Genomic DNA, 18,514 nt, shown 5'->3' on the forward strand with positions numbered 1-18,514 from the left:
GTCCCGCAATCAAAGGGCGGAGAAGGATGATCCCGAGGAGGAGTCCAGTAAAATCGGTTCGATCGTCACGAGGTGGCACGGACGCGGACGGCGGCGGCGGTGGCGGCGGCGGGTCGAGTAGCATCGGGGGGTGGGCTCACGTGAATGTCGCGGTCGCTCGACCACCGGCGGCGGATCCGCCAGAAACCAGCCGACTCCTCGACGGAGCACCGTTCGGCGCCATTGCGACTTCACGGACAAAAGACTGTTCCGCGATATCCAGCTCCCCGACCCTCGGATCGACGATCCGTCACGCACTGGTCACCGAACGCTGCAGTTTGCCCAACTACCCCCCGAGTGCACCCTCTCGTGTTCGTCCACTCTCTCCGGACAGCAGCAGCACTCTACGAACGCTTCTTCGTCCGTCGGTAACACCCCCGTCACGGTGACCGACGATTCTCCTTCACTTTTTCTGTTCACCCACCGATTCCGTCCACGACTCGTTCGTACATAGTTTCTTCGCGTGTTCGTCCGCGACGTCTAGGTCCCGTCAGGGAGGAAACTACGAACCTCTCGCCGACTGACCCTTCCTTTCGTTCTGGCAGCGCACCTCCACCCTACGCGCACTCGTGCAGCACCACCACCACCATCACCGACGTGTGTGTCACTGTATATCAGTCGTGAACACAACTGGAGCGACGTTCCCTCCTTCGACCGGGGGGACTACTGCTGCTTCGAGGAGGATCTATCTCTTTTTTTCGTTTTCCCGAGTATGTTCGACCCGAGTATTTTCGCGACACGGGCTCTTCGCTAATTACCTCGGTCCCGGCGATTTATCCCCCCCGTGTCTCGCGTTCGCTCGTTTCGTCAAAGATTCAGCCCTGTCGTTCGCGGATGACGGAGCTGACGACGAACCGCGGCGCTCCCAGTTCGATTACGTGTTACACGAGACTCGACAGAGGGGGTAGATTGCGCGCGCACCTCCACACCCGCCGCCGCCACCGCCGCCACCGCCATCCCTTTCCTCGCCCCACTGGCTAAACCGGCGCGGCGGCACATAGGGTTGGCCTCGAGGTCCTTCGACCGTCCAAACAAACCAGCCAGTCGTCCCGAACGATTCCATCCTTCGGCCAATTAACGAATCGCGTCTCGACTCGCTTTACCAACCGACTAGAAACTTTTGCGACGGTGCACCCTGTCGCGTGTTCATGGATTTACCTAGGTGGCAGAGGGAAGATCGAGCGATCGAACCCATCGCTGAAGCGGAGGGAGTCGAAGCGGGGGGTGAGACTCGTTTCCCCTCGGTTTATCGTTGGTAGTAGGGGTGCGCTCGGTGTGTTCTCGTCGGTACCAGGGTGGCTGCTCGTGGTTTGTGTCTAGGGTAAAAAAGGAGCGCGGAGCCACACGGATTTCGAATCGATTCCGGATCCTCTTCGTCGCGAAACTTTCCTCCTGCGTCTGCGACCGTCCCGATAACGCACCTCCGGAGACTCTCCTCGAGGGTTTCCGGATAAATACTTCGATGTTTCTTGTTCGTTAAACATTTTTTTCATTATCGATGATTCGTGTCTGAAAAGATTCCGCTGCTCGCTGCAAGATCCTTTTGCGAGAGCTCGTTCCCGTTCAAACTCTGTTGCACCTAGCGGAAGAAGGTTGAAAGGTTCGGTTAAATGCCCATTTTTACCAGTAAACGCGGCGTATGTCACACCCGGAAATTACTTCGCCCTCGCTTGAAAGACGAACGCAACCCTTACGTCGCTCTCTCGTGTTTTCAACACGCCTCACTGCCTACCCTTCTTATCGACGTAATATATTCCGAAATTGTTGCGTCGACTAATACGTTTCCTCGTCTACCGTGAATGCAGGTTCATACTATTGCGAGTAAAACTGTCCCCGACATCGTATTTCTATTCTAAACGCACACTTGCCGAAACTATACAGACGTGATTTGTAGGGGAAACATGTCAATGGTACTGGATACGCTAGGTTTTTCGAATCGATTTCCGTGGTCCGAAGCGAACAATAAATTGACACAGCAAGTAATTTAATAGAGTGCATCGCCTTTTTCGTCGAGAAGAATTGGAAAATAGATGGACGACCGGAAGCAATCGTGTTCCAAAAAGAAAAAGGAAAAAAACAGAAACCGTCCACGAGCAGTTGCACGAAACACGATATCGTGCATCCTGCGACTGCAATTTAAATAAACGGTAAAGTCTGTAATTTTAGCATGTAAAGTTGCCGGTAGGGAATAGATTTGGTGGATGAGCGATATGCGGTAGGGCAGTGCCGTATATTACGATCCAGGCAAACGCCGAACTTACATCGTCGGGATGAATTATTTAGAACGGAATCAGACAGGTTAAGTCGAACGGTTTGGACGGCCTGATGCTGGTTAATCATTCAACGGATTAATTATTGACGAAAGAGGGCATCGTCGTTCCTGCCCGGGTGGTTATTCAAAATTTCAGACGGTGCGTGTCCCTACACCCGTCCTTGATCGAATTTCAGTTTCGCAAAGGGGTTAAAATATTTTGATACGATAATTAACTACGAGAATATCGAGCGATCTCGGAGTCGGAAATTAAAGATACAGTCGGTAGATAGGGAACCGAGTATCGCTGTCGACGTAGAAGCATTGTACGTCGCGATAAGCGTTAAAGTCCGTCTTAATACCGTTTTTGCGAGCTCTTAAGGGTCTCGAGAGATTTTTACCTGGACGAAGAAACGGTAGTTTCTCATGGAACAACAGGAGCCGAACGGAAAAATGTAAGGTGCTCCGTCGAAGAATCGAAACGGCGTCGGTACGATTCCTCGGCGACTAGAATTCCCTCTTGAGATGGAGGAAACGTTTCCTTTCATCGAAGAACGACTTGGCGAGAAGAGCGTGAGGGTCGGAGGGGATGAAACGACTGCCTCTTGATCGCCGAAAACGCGCACTCGTTCGAGAAAAATCGAGATGTTCGCGATCGTAGAACGTCGAACTTTCAGTAACGAGAATCTGTTAAACGCGGTTAAGTTCGTGCAAAGAGCAAATGATGGAAATAGAGAGTAGAATGCAGAGAATAGAAACTAGGGGGGGAGAGAGAGAGAGAGAGAGAGAGAGAGAGAGAGAGAGAGAGAAACATTTAACGGAGGGATTTTTCTCGATGAGACGCGCGTATAAATATGCAAGGAAAATTACCCTGAGTGTTATGGCGCGAGCTACAAGCGAGGACACCTCGCGTAGGGGGGTACGAATGCAATATAGATCGAGCCTGGTGGGAGGAGGAGGACGAAAGGGAGACGGAAAGAGAGGGACGACAGTCGGATGGCACAAAGAGGAGGGTGCAGGCCGAGGATCGATAGGTATATAGAGGCAGATAGGAACACAGGAAGCGTCTGACACCGGAAAGCTTCTGGGGGATGGCTTCTTACCAGCTAGTTCTGACCGACTGACAAACCCACCGTTTTTTCGCGAGTCCAGCGTCGATATTTTAAAGTCTCTTCGTTTTTCGCTTCTGACCGTATCGAACCTATTTTCGTCAATTTCATGGTAAATTTCTCATTGACCAGCGACGATTCCGATTGATCCTGCTTTCTCGCGATCGTAAAAAGAATTTTATTACGCTACCGTTATATAACGCTGCACCAGTGCATCAGAATCTATCTCGCGAGTCAGAAGCGACGTGGCGAAAATGGGCTCGGAAGCGTGAAAAGAGAAATACGTCTGCGTTAAACTCGAAGCTTTGCCTTGGATGGAGATAGTTCGGTGAAAGACGGGATATAATAATACGACGACTTTGTTGCAACTGCTGCAACATAAAAGGATAATCTTAAAAGAAAACGCATAGTAAGGGAAGACAATGCGAAGGTAATAGTGTGCAGAGTAAGTGAACTGCGTTAAAATTGAGAGCAGCAAAGTATAGGTGCATACAGGTGAAGCATGATAATTACGAAGGAACGTTGACGCGAAGTTCTTGAATTACAAGTACAACAAGGCGGTGTGAACTGACGGAGGTAAAGAATTATAATAATAGGTAATTCAAGGTGTAAATTGTATAGTTAAATATTTATCCGTTTAAGGGGTAACGGTGGAAAAAATAAATTCATTCGGAAAATGTACGTTCGTTTGATCAGCGTTTTCCAACATTGCCACTGTATCGATTATTCTCGTTTCCCTAATAAAACGAAACGCCAACGATTGGATTGACCTGGGCACTCTCTCGTCCATAAAGTCAATTAATCTCCTGTCTCTTGAACAAAATATTGTAAAACGGCGGGTAGAGCTATTTATGGTGGAAATCCATTAACATTCTTTCCGTCGCTATCGGCGAAACGCGCGAGTACCCAGGGGGCAATTAATTGTCGCGTTCGTCTGCGCGGAATCGAAAATTTGTCGTTGTTGTGCGCGCGCGCGGAGCTACGGTTAATTGTACGTAAATTAACGGTCTTTTCCTTTGATCTTTCGCGAATCCCTCGAGGGAAGAAGAGGACAGAGAAGCAACAGCACGCTCGGAGTTTCTTTATCGACTGCATTAACGGCCGGTCTTTTCTTACCCGACGCGACGGTATTGTAGAGAGTTAGCGGGTTCTGTTCCATCGGTCTCCCGATTCACTTGTGTTTCGCGTGTGGGTGGACGTGGGGGATTCGAATCCGGCTAATAGGAGACTTCCCTTTGAGTTTGGATGCTAGGTTCAGGCGCGCCCGATTAATTGGCTTTCCGTAGTCCTCTGTCCTGTCTTCCGCAGCGCGGTGGGATAGGGAGGGGGGCACGTAATTGCTATAAATACGAGAACCGATTTATTTTAGAGACCGATAAATCAGCGAGCGATAAACTATCCACGGAAAAAAACAGCTGCGTTTCGCGTTCGATCCACCGACCGATTCGGAATGTAGACGCCGATCGATTATCACTGACTTAACCGCTTATTCGTGTATACTTTCAGGATAATTTACCCGAGCACGGGGTATGCTCGGAGCGGACCTTCAACCCCAGACGAGCACTCGATCTCTCTTCCGTTATCTGAAACGGTTGTCATTTGCATAGAACGCGTGATCAGTTCGTTCACCCCTGTGGACTTCCAAGTGTCGTTTTGTTCGCTTCGTACCGATCGAAGAGGGATAGATTTACTTTTCTTTGCATCTTCTCCAATTTTCGATTGTATCAGAATTCGACGTAGATTGTAACGCGTCGACGCGACGAAACTCGTCCTAGAGGAGCCTGAATCGCGTCAGGAACCCGTCGGTCATTAAATCTCCAGGGTTTAAAGGTCGATGCACCCTGCAGACTGTGCACGCACCACCCCTACAACGCGGGATCGGGGCTACATCCATTGGCATTGGTAGACGACGGTATTCGACTCGCGCCGGTGTTTACATTATTCCGAGAGATTCGCTCATTGAAATCACTGTCCGCCAGGCATTCATTCGTGTCCGCGTGTTACGCCGCTGCTATATGGACCGTGTGTCGCATTACCGCGTCAAGCCGCGCACCGTTGGCTTTCCAGTTATACGTACGCACTCGGACCTTTCGCGGCTCTATTCACGGGTCCTTTGAGGGATCATCGTCCAACACTCTACTCTCTGTTTCTATAACCAAGCTTTCGGAACGCGGTAAAATCGAAAGGGGATCGATGTTACATTCGTACACAAAAATTTCATGGAAGCAACCAAAATCTTTTATGCGTAGAGTTGGAATCGCTTGCTTCTGGATCGCAAAGATTACGATATTTAATTTGCAATTCGTCGCTACAGTCCTTCATTATTCTATCTTCACTAGTTTCCAGACAGAGATAAAATTGGTTTAATGTTTTCAAAGCTTCGTATTATAGAAGCAGGAAAGCAGCGAAGTAATCAAACAAAAAGTTTCACAATTTCGGAGCTAGGACTTAAAAGAATATTTGTTGTTTCCTCGGTTGAATTTTCTTTATATTATGGTGAATTTGATTAACTAAATTTTTTTGAAAAATGAAGGTAAAACAGTTAAAAACTTGGGCAACGAATTTCCGAGGGAGATGAAATAGAAAAGTAACAAATTAACGTTACTTCAAAGGATTACGATAAATACAGTGAATAAACGCGACGGTTGCGTGTTAATATCGAATATTCCGCCGCGTCCAAGAAAATATGTCCGAGCCATGCGTGCATAGTCGACTTTGAAAAGTGACCGTAGCACCGTAGCGATTATTTTTCCCGCGAGCGGACACGGCCGCGCGTTCGAGCACGAGGGATGGAAACGCAACGTGTTGCACCCAGAAGGGAAACGCTCGAAGCCGGGGGTCCACTCGTAGGCTGCACTTGCCTCTATCGAGCACGAGGCAAGTTGCGCGGTGGAACGAGTAAACAAAGTTCGTGGTTGGCACTTCGCCTGAGCCTATTCACCGCGCCGCAGACGACACGACCGTTCGCTCGTATACGCTGCTTTGCTGCGTTAGCCCGTGGAAAACTCGTCGAGAGTACCGAGACCGGAGACTGGAGACCGGAAACCGACTGCAGGTCTGAAGCATCCCGTGTGGAACGGCGAGTCCCGGAATCCACATTGTTCCCCGCTCAAAACGCCGAGTTTGCAGTCTGCGCGAGCTTAATAACGCGGCTCGAACCGGTTCGCGATCGAACTCATCTATCTAGACGCCGGTTATCATCGCGCCCTTAGCCCTTCCCGAACGTAGGTACTTCAGACCCGGGGAAACACGGTGTGTCCGATTGATTCTCGAACCGCGTGTCTATCTTCCGCTTCCGAACCAGATAAATGAAGTGGAACTCTCTACGCGGCGGTAGGTACGGGACACTGTCTGTATTTGCACTGGTAACGCGATTCGCTTCGAGGAGAAACGTGTGCTTTCGAAGTTTGCGGATAATCTATTCGGAACGGTTCGCGGCACAGGCGACCGTTAACACTTTGATCGGACGGTATAAGGGTGGAATCGTCGAGGGAAAGTTTCCGCGGATTTCTTCCGGCTGATTGCGTTTTCCCCGAGAAACGATGAGTATTTCACTTCGCGATAACTACAAGATATTTTGTCTCGTCGGACAACTCGAGAGATTTGTCTCGTGGCCTGCTATTGTACGTCTTCTCTTTATCTCTTTATCTCTCGCGTGGTTGTGCTTTTTGTTCTGTCTCAGTTCTTGCAATTACAGCGATCGTCGAGCGGCTTAAGATGAAAAAGTACAACACGGAAACGGGAAAAAGAATGGTATTCTGTCAGCTTTTACAAGCTACGACATTTCCTCGTGGAGAACTTCCTGGGAAACGTATCATCTGGGGTATCGAGTGTAACCAACTCGCGTTAAACGATCATGGGAGAAGATGTCCTCGCGGGAAGGGGCAATTTGATTCGTGGCCAAGACTGGCCGAGCCGACGCGACGCACGAGCGATTTTCAGGGGTTTCGAACTTTTTTCATTTGAACGGAGCGTATATGTACGCGTAAGAGCAGTTGCGGCTGTATTTTATGACTCAGACTCGTCCAAGTTCATGCGAAAGTTTTTAAGTGGGGATGGTAATACGTAAAAGGGAGGCGTGAAGTGTTAACACAGGCCAGAACAGCAGCAGACACTTGACGCACCCCTCATCCTATTCTCTGGCAGCCTTCTTTTTCTCTCTTTCTCCTCATCTTCCTCTTCCTCCCCCTCTCCCGCCGCTCGCCAAGCCGCCCTCGTTTTTACCTACCGCTTTGATGCTTCTTTCTCATCGGCTTTTTGCTTGTCCATCTATTTCTCCCTAGCCCCTGACTCCGCTGTTGCGTCCCTCAAACTGCCGTTACTTTACATTTTCCCTAATATTTCTTTTTCGGGCAGCGAACGACGTTTTTGTCAAAGGTTGCCCTTCCCCTCCCGACCTTTCCCTTCTTCGCGAATTTTTCCTTGGGAAAGCCAAAAGAGTCTAGACGTCTACGAAACTACCATGATATTTGGTATTTTCGAGACGTGTCGCGACCAAGAAAGTAGCAGCGAACACAGGATATACCTACACAGGTTGCCCAATTCAAACGCTTTAACATTTCAAAAGTATCTGAAAATTTTACCGTTCCAACGGTCGACACGGGTGCTTGAAAGTTTTTTAATTTGCCCTGTGCGTTCGAGCCGGTCCCCGCTTTCGTGAACTAAATTGCGAAGTGGATTCACGACGGGACGCTGAATCGAATGTCCATTGGCATAGTCGGGACGGACATCGGGCAACATTACGCTGTCGCGGTTGCGCGCGAACGTATGCGGTCAAATGAAATATCATACGCATACGGACGGACCGGAGCCTGACGTTTCAACGCGATTCTCGGCGTACAGTACGGCAGACGTGACGGTTTCGTGCCGTAGCTTGATTTATGCAGCTGTAAATGCGATCTCTATTAAATGTGTATTCCGTACATGGACCCCGGAGCGTGGTAAATCACGAGGGTCCGCCAACCGGCTCCCGCGGGACACAATACAGCTCCACGGCTCCTTTAAGTACTAAGTTCACGGCAATATGTTGTGTCGAGTTTATAAATAAATTACCACCGTGATTCCACTTAGAATAATGGAAGGGAATCCCTCGCGAGCGAGCTCGTGGACCAACGCCTCCTAGACAGAATTTGGTAATCGTTTGGTAATTGAATCCGACCGAGAATCTCAAAAGAGTTCGAGCAAAGTCGACGCTGTACGCTTCGACGAAATACGAGGTAATCCGTTCTGTCATGCGAAAACTTTCTCTTCGGACGTAAATTCTTTCAATTTTCTTTACAGGGGACGTACGGAAAGTTTAGTTTATTCGATCGGAATCGAGGACTTAAAACGGTTTAAATGGCTGACAGCGGTCGCCGAGGAATCGGAAGTGAGAAGAGAAATTTCCATAAAGCGTAATAAATTATTCTGTCGTGCCTCGACGCGGATACTTATTTCGTGTGATAGCTTTAATACGGTACGAGCCGTTTTTCGTTTAATTTCACGCACACTTTACAACCTCCGGAGGATTTGGAAGTTTTTTATACCGTTTCCCTGGCTCCCGTAATTTTTCCAGATAAATTTTTATCGTAGCTTATTTTACGTGGCGCGAGTCAAAGGGAGCCTTGCCGACGGATTAGCAAAGAGAAACTCGCCGACGTTTAATCTCTCCGTCGACTCGTTAAGGTAAAAAGCAAGGAGCGAGATAAGTTTTTCTTTTCTCCGGCTCGATGAATTTTCCGTCGAAAGACCAGAAGAAACTCCACGATCTTATTTTACTCCTAAGGAATAGTCTCGGGGCTGTCGCGTTTGTACCAATTAGTTCTTTTGTGGTAGTTTCACGTTGACTAGTCTCGGATCAATTTGTTCAATAGTGAAGGTTTTCCGATGTTTGAACGAACATCGTCTCCGACGGTCGGTCGCAATTACGCTCGTTTTGCAATAACTCGATAATTGGAGGCGTGCGGGCGTAACAAGCCGCGAACGCGCGCACGGAAGAAAAACACGAGCACTCGAGATGAAAGTAATTTAGTACGTTCTACATTCCGGTATCTCGCATCTGCTGCCCCCGAAAACACCCTTCCTCTTTCTCTCCCTTATCCCGTCGGTTTTGCACGTTCCCGCCACTCGTGTTTTCGCCAAGAAAAAACGCTGCGAGTCGTTGGAACGCGGAGAGGGATTACAAAATTTCTTTCAAGATGTTCCATGAACTTTTCCATTCGTTGATGCACAATTACAATGCGGTACAGGAATCAACAGAACAATGTCCCTTTGGGACAGAAATGAAAATTATGTCAGACGCAATGTTACCCTTTTAAAAAGAACGCCATTGTGGTGTTGTTTCTCCCTGAAAGAAAGGAAAAACGGTGCTCGTTTGTGCTCGCGTCCTACCAGTTGCGTATCTCTGAAAAGCGTCGAAACAAGTTCAAAGGGTTCGAGGAACCAGCAGAGATTGCAACCGTAAAAACCGAGGAACGAGGCGCGCCTTTGATTCGAATCTTGGCCGGGTCCGGTAGCGCGGGGGTGTCAAGGGGTGGGAGGAGAATTTTCGAGAGTCGAATCGGTTGGAGCAGCGTCGCGTCGAGCCGTTGACGAGTCGCCGAAGAACGAGGCGAAAGAGAACGGAAGGGAAGGGAAGGGATAGGGAAAAGAAGGGAAGGTTCACGCGATAGCCCTAACGCGAACGCACGAGACCTCGGGGAAATCCTAATATTTTAACCACTGGCGAGGAATGAAAGGACCCGGGTGAGCATGAAAAGGGAAAAAGGGGTGCGCGAAGCATCCCTGCGTACCCTTAAACCCTACTGGATGGGGTGGAACCTGCAAGGTGGGTGGAACTGTATACCCGTTGCGGTACCCCGAGGGAAGTACTTGCAATTAACGCGGTAAGACTCGGCTCTTGCAAGGGGTAGTACACCCTTCTTACGCCACCCTCCGGCCCCCCTCCTTCTTTCCCTCTCTCTGTTCCACCTTCGATTCTCCCTCCTTGCTTTGTATACCTTTCTCCACCCGTCTTTCAATTCCCTCTCTCTCTCTTTCTCTTCCGGTTTCGGTCTATCCGCCCCCACTCGTCTGATCGTCCCCTTCGAGCCCTTCGAGCGCTCATAGGGGACGCCAGAATGACTGTGTTCGGTTATTTGTCAGGGATACGCGTAATCGCGCGCACGCGTGCTGCTACTCCCGGGAAAAATCTACTCGCGTCACTCCTCCTGTATACATATACATACCTAACTCGTTCTGGTACACACGACACGGAACATGACGCGTGAATCCCTTCTTTTTAGCACGCCGTCGCGTTCGGTGCTCTCCCCCGCGTCGGTTAACCGCGTAATACAGAATCTTGTGCCGGATGAGTAAAATTGTAACTTAACCAAGGATCATGCTGATACGCAGGGTGTCGTGTAACTGGTGGTATAAACTGGTAGAGGGTGATTCTACGCGAGAAAATAAGTCGAAAATATAGAATAACATTTTTTTTCATTCGAGACTTTGTTTTCGAGGAAATCGACTTTGAAAATCTAATGGATACGCGTGCAATTGCATAGGACGTATCTAGCGCGTCTGTGCATTGCATTCCGTTTCTACTTACTACCACGGACGAATACGCGCGGTTCAGATTGATTTTCAAAGTCGATTTTCTCGAAAATAAAGTCTTTAATGAAAAAATGTTATTCTCTATTTTCGACTTGTTGTTTTCTTTTTATTTAATTGTACCACTAGTTAAATGACACCTTTAATACAATCTGTACAACTGCTATGCGCGAATTGTCCGCGAGAGAAGCATTACGGTTCGATTCCCTCCCCGGTAGCCGACTTCCAAAAACCCTAACTTCGGTGTAGTTCGACCGTATTCGGTATCCGATCGTCGATCGATGGTCGTCCACAGGTTTTGTCCAGCTGGTTACATAAAACGCTGGAAAGGGGCGATTGATTTTCCGTGCTCGGGCTAGGCGGTATTTATGCGTCACGCAATTAACAAGTTTAGGAACAACCAAAGTCCGGTACGGCCACCGTCTACGTATAAAAAGGCACCTCGAGGGATAAGAAATATTACGTAACGCCGCACTAAGATGGTGCAACGATCGTGCACAAATAGAATTCCGAAATGAAAAATGACGTATCTACGTACGCAAATCTCGAGGGAAGTTGTAAATTTGATTTCCTTTTACGGTTTTATCATTCAACTTGTTTCCGGCTTATCTGCGAAAAATTATGCACGTGTGCAACCCGGATGGCATACGCGATAACGGTGCTGTATTCTGCAGTTGCGACCCGAATACGAGAAATTTGCGTGAAATGGTCGCCACCGCGTCAGGACCACCGATTTAAATAGCGCAGTGTATTTTGCCGGTGAATGATTCGTGTTGCGAAAAGAGGTCATAGCGTTTATCGAGGTTCAAGTATTCTCATTCTGAGTCAAAGAAACCATCGATCTGACCGCTGAGAGGATAGTCAAACGTGAAGAGGCAGCGGTGTCACGACAGTACCCCGAATTTACAAATATTCGTGATCATATTTGTATAGCACCGTACAGATGTCTTGAAATTAATTAGTCGAAACACATGCGAAACGAATGAAGTCCCAGTCTGTTTCTTCGATGACAGCAGGCTGAGATCAAAGGTTTTGAGTTCTTCCTTTGGAAACGATCTATCGGAGGAAAACAAGATTTATCGATGAAACCATTGTCGACTGCGTACTTACTGTTCCCCCAACTGTCTATAAATTAGGCTCGAAGATTTCCACCGATGAACCGTTCATTAATCAGACGATTGTCGATAGAACAAGCGAGTAGGAAAGTGGCGGATGCACGCACGGGGAATAATAGAAGATTTCTCCCTGCATCCCGGAAATGCGGCTTAGTCACCGAGGGGGTGGTGGTGATATCCATTGTACTCGACTGAGTGCACATTCGTGTAGAATCCATGTGGAACGGTGGTATCGAGCGTCTCCGCATGCCGCGTATGCTGTCGTGACCGGTAGATTTCAGAGGTGTACGACCCATAAACGTCGCTTCGATTGCCTCCTATACATATACGCCACGCTCGCGTAAAAGGGATTATTCCCAGAATCGTAAACCGCCTCGCCTGTTACCATTCTTACTCCACTAACCCGTTAACCGAGTCCTTGCGGACGGAATCGAACGGCTGGAAGTAACTTGAGTGGCTTCCACCTTGATCGAGAAGTCGACGAATTGATTTCCATGCTTAGGGACAAATTTCCTTGTAGCCGCCGTGTTGGCGTGACGGTGTGCTTGCGGAACTCGATCACGGAACCTTAACGGATCCAGCTGAAATTTGTCGAACTGGTCGTTACCAGAAACGTTTGATTTCTATTAAATCGACGAAACATTCAGTGACAAGCTTCTTTTATCCTTCCCTCGGGTTCACTGGTAAATTTTTTTGAAGTCTTCTGTTATCTTGTGGTTCTAGTAAAGGGTGTAGTAGGTTATTGGTGTAGCTTGTCAATTTGTTGTGATGTTTGGTGCTTCATTCCCTGAAAGTGTCCTTGTCATCTGGTACTTGTAGATATGTTTGTGTAGAGTTTGGTTTGACACGCACCAGGGTGATCACGCGTAGTCTGTTTCATATTGTGTTCTTTGTACGATGGCTTTATTTGATTTGCTGGCACAGAAACGAATCACTGTTCCGCGGGGATTGCGCCATCCAAAAACTGACGTTATTCCGACACGTCACTGTCCTAATTTTCTTTCACTCCGTTGAACGGATCTCGTGGAATCGAATCCTCCAACAAAACATTCTACCACTGTAGTCAGTAATTGAGAACAAGCGTTGAGTTGCACTGAAAATTTCCTCGCTGGGCCAAACGCTGAACCAATTGGCGAGATAACAAATGCAAAAATCGGAATAGCATCGGGTGAATGTTAAGGAATATACGTATTTTAAGATACGAAAGAGTTATTATAGTTCACTCGAAATAAAGCATAACTCGAGCTCTCACGATCCGAGCGCAAAATAATCGAGGAACCACGCCGAAATCTCCCCCCGGGGTAGTCCCCGCGGGACACCAAGAAATCGAATTTTCCACCGAGCAACTCTCCAGCGTTTTATCTCCATCTTCGATTACCCTCTTTGAACACCTGTAGCCACGTTCGACCTATTTTTCCAGACACCTTGGAGCATCGTTGGCCCGTGTCCCTAGGAAGTCCTTGGAAGGCCTCGTTACTCCTCTCGGTGACCCACTAGAAGATTCTGGTTTGTTCGAGAACGGGCTATGGAAAGAAAACATTCTTGCGCAGCGAATAAACTATGTATGTATTCAGATTTGTTTCTTTTTATCGATGTATTCCGCGTATTCATCGCACTCTGTCGCGCGGAAAAAATGTAACTCTGAAGAAAGCAACAGTACCGCATCAATTTGTCAGCGTGGTCTCGGCCATGGCCGTGGGACCAATTAATTATTAATTCGCTAAACAATCGTCGGGCAATCTAACGATCGATAAAGCTGCAGCCAGAGAGTTCCATCTATCTGTGTCTATTCATACCCGGTTAGTTACGTGCGAAAGGATGAATTCTATGCCCGAAATATCGACGAATTCCTTGTAATTAGCATTCGTCGTGGACGTGTTTGGGCGCAGCAACCATATCGCGATTCGAACCGGTGTCCCGTGAAACGCCACGCAGGCAGACCTCGTCCATCGACTGCCTTTTATCGGTGGAACGGGCCAGGCCGGTCGTCGATGGAATTTGACGGCTGTCAAGCGATTTTCGCAAATGCTGGTTGCAGTCCCGTCCCGTCGGTTTGTTAGTCTCGTGGTAGCCAGGAATCGTTATTGGTGGATCGAGAGCGAAAAGTAGCCCAGTTGCTCGGTCTCGAATAGTCGCGCGCGAATGGTCGAGATCAATATCGAGATTCTTTACTGGGTCATCGCATAAGCAACGCGGTTTTCGAAGATTATTCTTAAAGAAAGATAAAGTAGGAAATCTGTTGGCGATAGTATACGACATTTTGCGGTCTGTTTTCTTACAATGTCTTTCCATCGATAGGATTGGTTAACTGACCTGATAAAGTTGAGAAACACCCGTGTTCGTCTTCAAAACGTTCCCAAGTTGGTAAGTTACATGAAACAATCTGGCCACGTCTCGAATATACCGTCTACTACCAGGCGGTTACATTGAAATGTACTCGGTGTCTTCGGTATTCCAGTCGATTGAACGTAAACGATGTCGATGGACACAGGGGAGACATTTTCGTGCCTACGGTCAAAAGAATGGTCGAAGTTCGTATAACGCCGTGGAGAGAAGAAAAATGGGACGATCGGATTGCTCGAGTGGAATTCGGGCACCGAACAAATCGTGCAGTTCAGCTGATCGATGGATCCCTTTTTCCCGGGCTTAATATTTCAAATGTTTTTCGCCCGTAAACGACAAAGATGCTGACGTTGACAGTCCGCGTCGTTTGCTTTCTCCGTTTCTAATTAATTGACACGAAGCAACCGCCGTCGTGGCAATCGTAGATTTGTGTACGTAAATGCACCCGATAAATCGGATAGAACGTGTGTTGCAGTCGATATGTTCGCGTCTTTAGTTCCACGGCTTCACAGGGCCACCGTGTTCCAGTGACGGTGAATGAATCAAGTTGATTTCGAGATCTCGGCCAGATTCGAGCGCGCTGGTTCCGTTACTTAATGGAGAGTACTTCGCTCGTAAAACGGCGCGAATATCGATTGGTATCGCTGCGGCGGTAACAATACCATTTTGGTCGGTTCGATGGAAGAATTGGATACTCGTCCAACACTACGTCGGACACGGGGCGAAACGGTCTTATTGCTTGGACGTCCGAGTTATCGTTGTTCCCGTTCAATTTGTCGATGGTCCATGGATACGGTGTGCAGGACAACGTTGATCCCTCTATCGATGCCACGATACACACACCGCGGAACGTTCTTTAATAGAAAAAGATACGAGTACCGGCAGCTAGAATCGGGACAAGTGGGAATATAGTGGGCGGTGAATAGGCCGCTCGAACGGTCTCGGGGATACCTCGTATTTCTCGCATTTCTCGTATTTCTCTCGGTGTTTCTTCCGCTCGTCCGGTTCGATTGGCCGTTCCGCGGGAAAATGCCGATCGTGATATACCGTTTCGAGGGTTCGCTGGAGGATCATCGTCGATAAAGGTCAAACCACTGGCCTGTCCTGCCCTGTTCCGCGCCGCTCCAGCCGAATCAATCCTATCGGCTCTCGTATCTGCCCTGTTTCCGCTTCCCTCTCGACCTTCCGCGCCGCCCCTACCACGCGTATACATATACACGCGTCTTTACGCACAGCCTGGAATCTATGATATCGCACGCGACTCGACCGTTACCCAGAGCCCAAAAGTAACGAATTTCACATCGAGTCGCGCCGTCGTAATTGCTTCTTCACCTCCTACTTACCTTGTCGCTGATCTAATTTCTATACAATGGCACCCCGTTCACAGGGAAAAACAAGGGAAAATCAATTCGTTTCCAACTTAGATAAGTGGTAAGAAACGATCGTGACGTGCTTTGCAGCTTGGTAGCAACGAGAACTCTCGCTCGCAAGAGCCATCGCGTTTGTTGTGTCGGGCGAATTATGTTAATTAAGAACCGGCAATAAGTGTAGAGGTTAACAGGGAATTGATAAATGGTGGTTCAAGGGGTAAACAAGTCTGGCACGGTGTATATACAGACGAGGAAGTTTCCAGCGGATCATTAAGGAACACAACCGACGCCCTTATAAGCGTTAATAGCGCATGACGAGCGAATTTACCGACCGCTCCGTAGTCGCTGATAACGCACGCCAAGAAAATCTTCCGAGCCACGGTGGCGTTGATAAGGGGTCAAGAGGTTAATAAAGGTTCCCTAGAAATTCGGTACGTAGTCGCGGGCGAGTTGTAAATTCGGATCGTTGCTCCGAGGAGACCAACCGCAAATACGAAGATGAAAATAACGGGTATGCACGAATATACATATATAATTTGCTCGTGGAAACCAATTTTCACGGAAGTCTCATTCACCGCAGTCTGGAAGATACTCGAAGCATTCACTAGTTAATCCGAATATTGCGTGATACATATTCTGTTCCAGGAAAAGAGAATTTACTAAAGCTTAATAATTTAATAACAACACGATGCTTAATTTAAAGAAAAATCACGTCGCACCACGAAGATTTTCAAAGACAGAGTGTAATTGAAAGTTTCCACGGGGCGAATTATGATCGTGGCGATAAAGTTGGCTCTTTCAGAAGCGCACGGTTGTTTCCGTATACCCCGTTTGTAAATAGAATTCAGGCTGAACGCATTTCTTCCCGTTCGAACACAAAGGGAACCCTCGGCGGAATGATTTTCGCGTGTGCATCCACGGGCACCGCGCATCATTTGTACGTTGATGTACTTAATGAATCACTCGTCCCGTTTACTCCGATCGATTCCACTTATTCCTACCGTGCTGCGGGTTTCATTAGGGGGACCGTCGAGAAAGCAAAATACTTTCGTCTGGGTTTTCGTCGCATCGAACTCGCTTAATATTATTTCAAACATGACGGTGCGCCCTGTTTTTAAGTGATATATTCGCTGTAATAGAAACGAGCTCGTATCCTTTCGTCCGCTACAGGAAAAGAGTAATTTGCAACCTGTCCCGTTTCCCGAGAAACTGTCTACGACAGTGCCTCCAAACCTGCTTGTATTCTTCCCATTGTGTGGAAGTATACTTTAACCAACAACTTTCGATTCGTACTCAAAGTTTCCTACGAAATTAAAGTGCCCTTAAACGCGTAATAGAATCATATCGTTCGAGACAGGAGTAACACTGAACCTCGCCCATTAGATGTTTCCAACTATAATGCTTATTCTTGCTAGTTATTTGTCGTATGTGTTCATTATTTGCAATGAGAACCCACTAACGATAATAATAATTTTCAGCAATCATTGTTGCGTTAAAATTGCTTCTTCCACCGCAGTCTTGAAAGAGCTAACGCGATACATAGGGCCAGAGTTGAGCACAAGTTTATTCGAATAATACATAATGAAAAGCAACAGCATCTAAGACCGCCACCCTAACTTTTAAACAGTGAATGAGATCAATAACAAAAGATCAAATAACAAAAGTGTTATCATTCGAATGTATGGGTTGCAAGTTGCAACACATCTTCTTAGACGAATCGTTTGCGAAGTTATATCGTTTCCTTTAGCAATGAAAATTCTGTGAATGTATTATTTTTCTATTTCGAACGAATCCCTCCCTTCGGACGAGCGGATGACGTCACGGTTTCACAAACCATTTGTCTGGTCGTTCCGGACGTTCCTGTCACGTACACTCTTTTGATCCGTTGCTGACACCGTTACGAGGGGTGCGGCGGGGGCGGGGGGATGGACGAAATAATTTCGAGCCGCGTATCTCGACCGATACAAGAACACAGACAGGGTGGTACGAGGAAACGGCTGGATTATACGTGGCAAGACCCGGATGTGTCATCGTGCATGCCTTCGCTACGGACCTATCCCAGGCATTGTCGTTGTAATTTCAGCTCGCGTTTAGTCTTAATGGGACCAACACGACGCGACGGCCCGTAAGGTCGGTTCGTCCGTGTCACGAAAATTGTCGGAAACTTTCGGAATTTTCGGAAACAAGAACAACAAACGCGTCCGCGTTGATATACATAAATTGGTTACGGTCTCGTCGACATTGCCTTGCTTCCAGAGCCATAATGTCGATGAATGAAAAACGTTTAAATTTGAAAAAAGAAACAAAGAAAAAGCATCGACTCGTTCTTCCGATTGCAAGGAAAAGGATAGATTTACCTTTCGAATTACATTCCGATCCCCGTCCTGTTGACGCGACAAAGAAGTTTCCGGAGATCGATCATCGATAACAGTTCGGTGGAGAAGTCTTACGGAACTCGAATATTTCATAACTTTCGAATCGTGCGAGAGTTTTTGAAATTTTCGAAGCGCCAGTATGCAAATAATGTGCCAGGCAATTTGAACGTTTGCACGCCTAAGTTGCTTGGAAGTTCGCGGCGTAGGAGAATACGGGAATATTCATCGCTGGTTGACGGCATTGTTCCGCGCGAGCATTGTTCCGTGCAATTTTCCTTTGACTTTCGAATAAAGTACTCGCGAAGTAGCTCGGACTACCGTGGCAAATAATGCGCCATGCGCG

The sequence above is a fragment of the Dufourea novaeangliae genome, unplaced genomic scaffold, assembly GCF_001272555.1.
Source record: "Dufourea novaeangliae isolate 0120121106 unplaced genomic scaffold, ASM127255v1 scaffold81, whole genome shotgun sequence".
In the NCBI taxonomy this organism is placed as follows: domain Eukaryota; kingdom Metazoa; phylum Arthropoda; class Insecta; order Hymenoptera; family Halictidae; genus Dufourea; species Dufourea novaeangliae.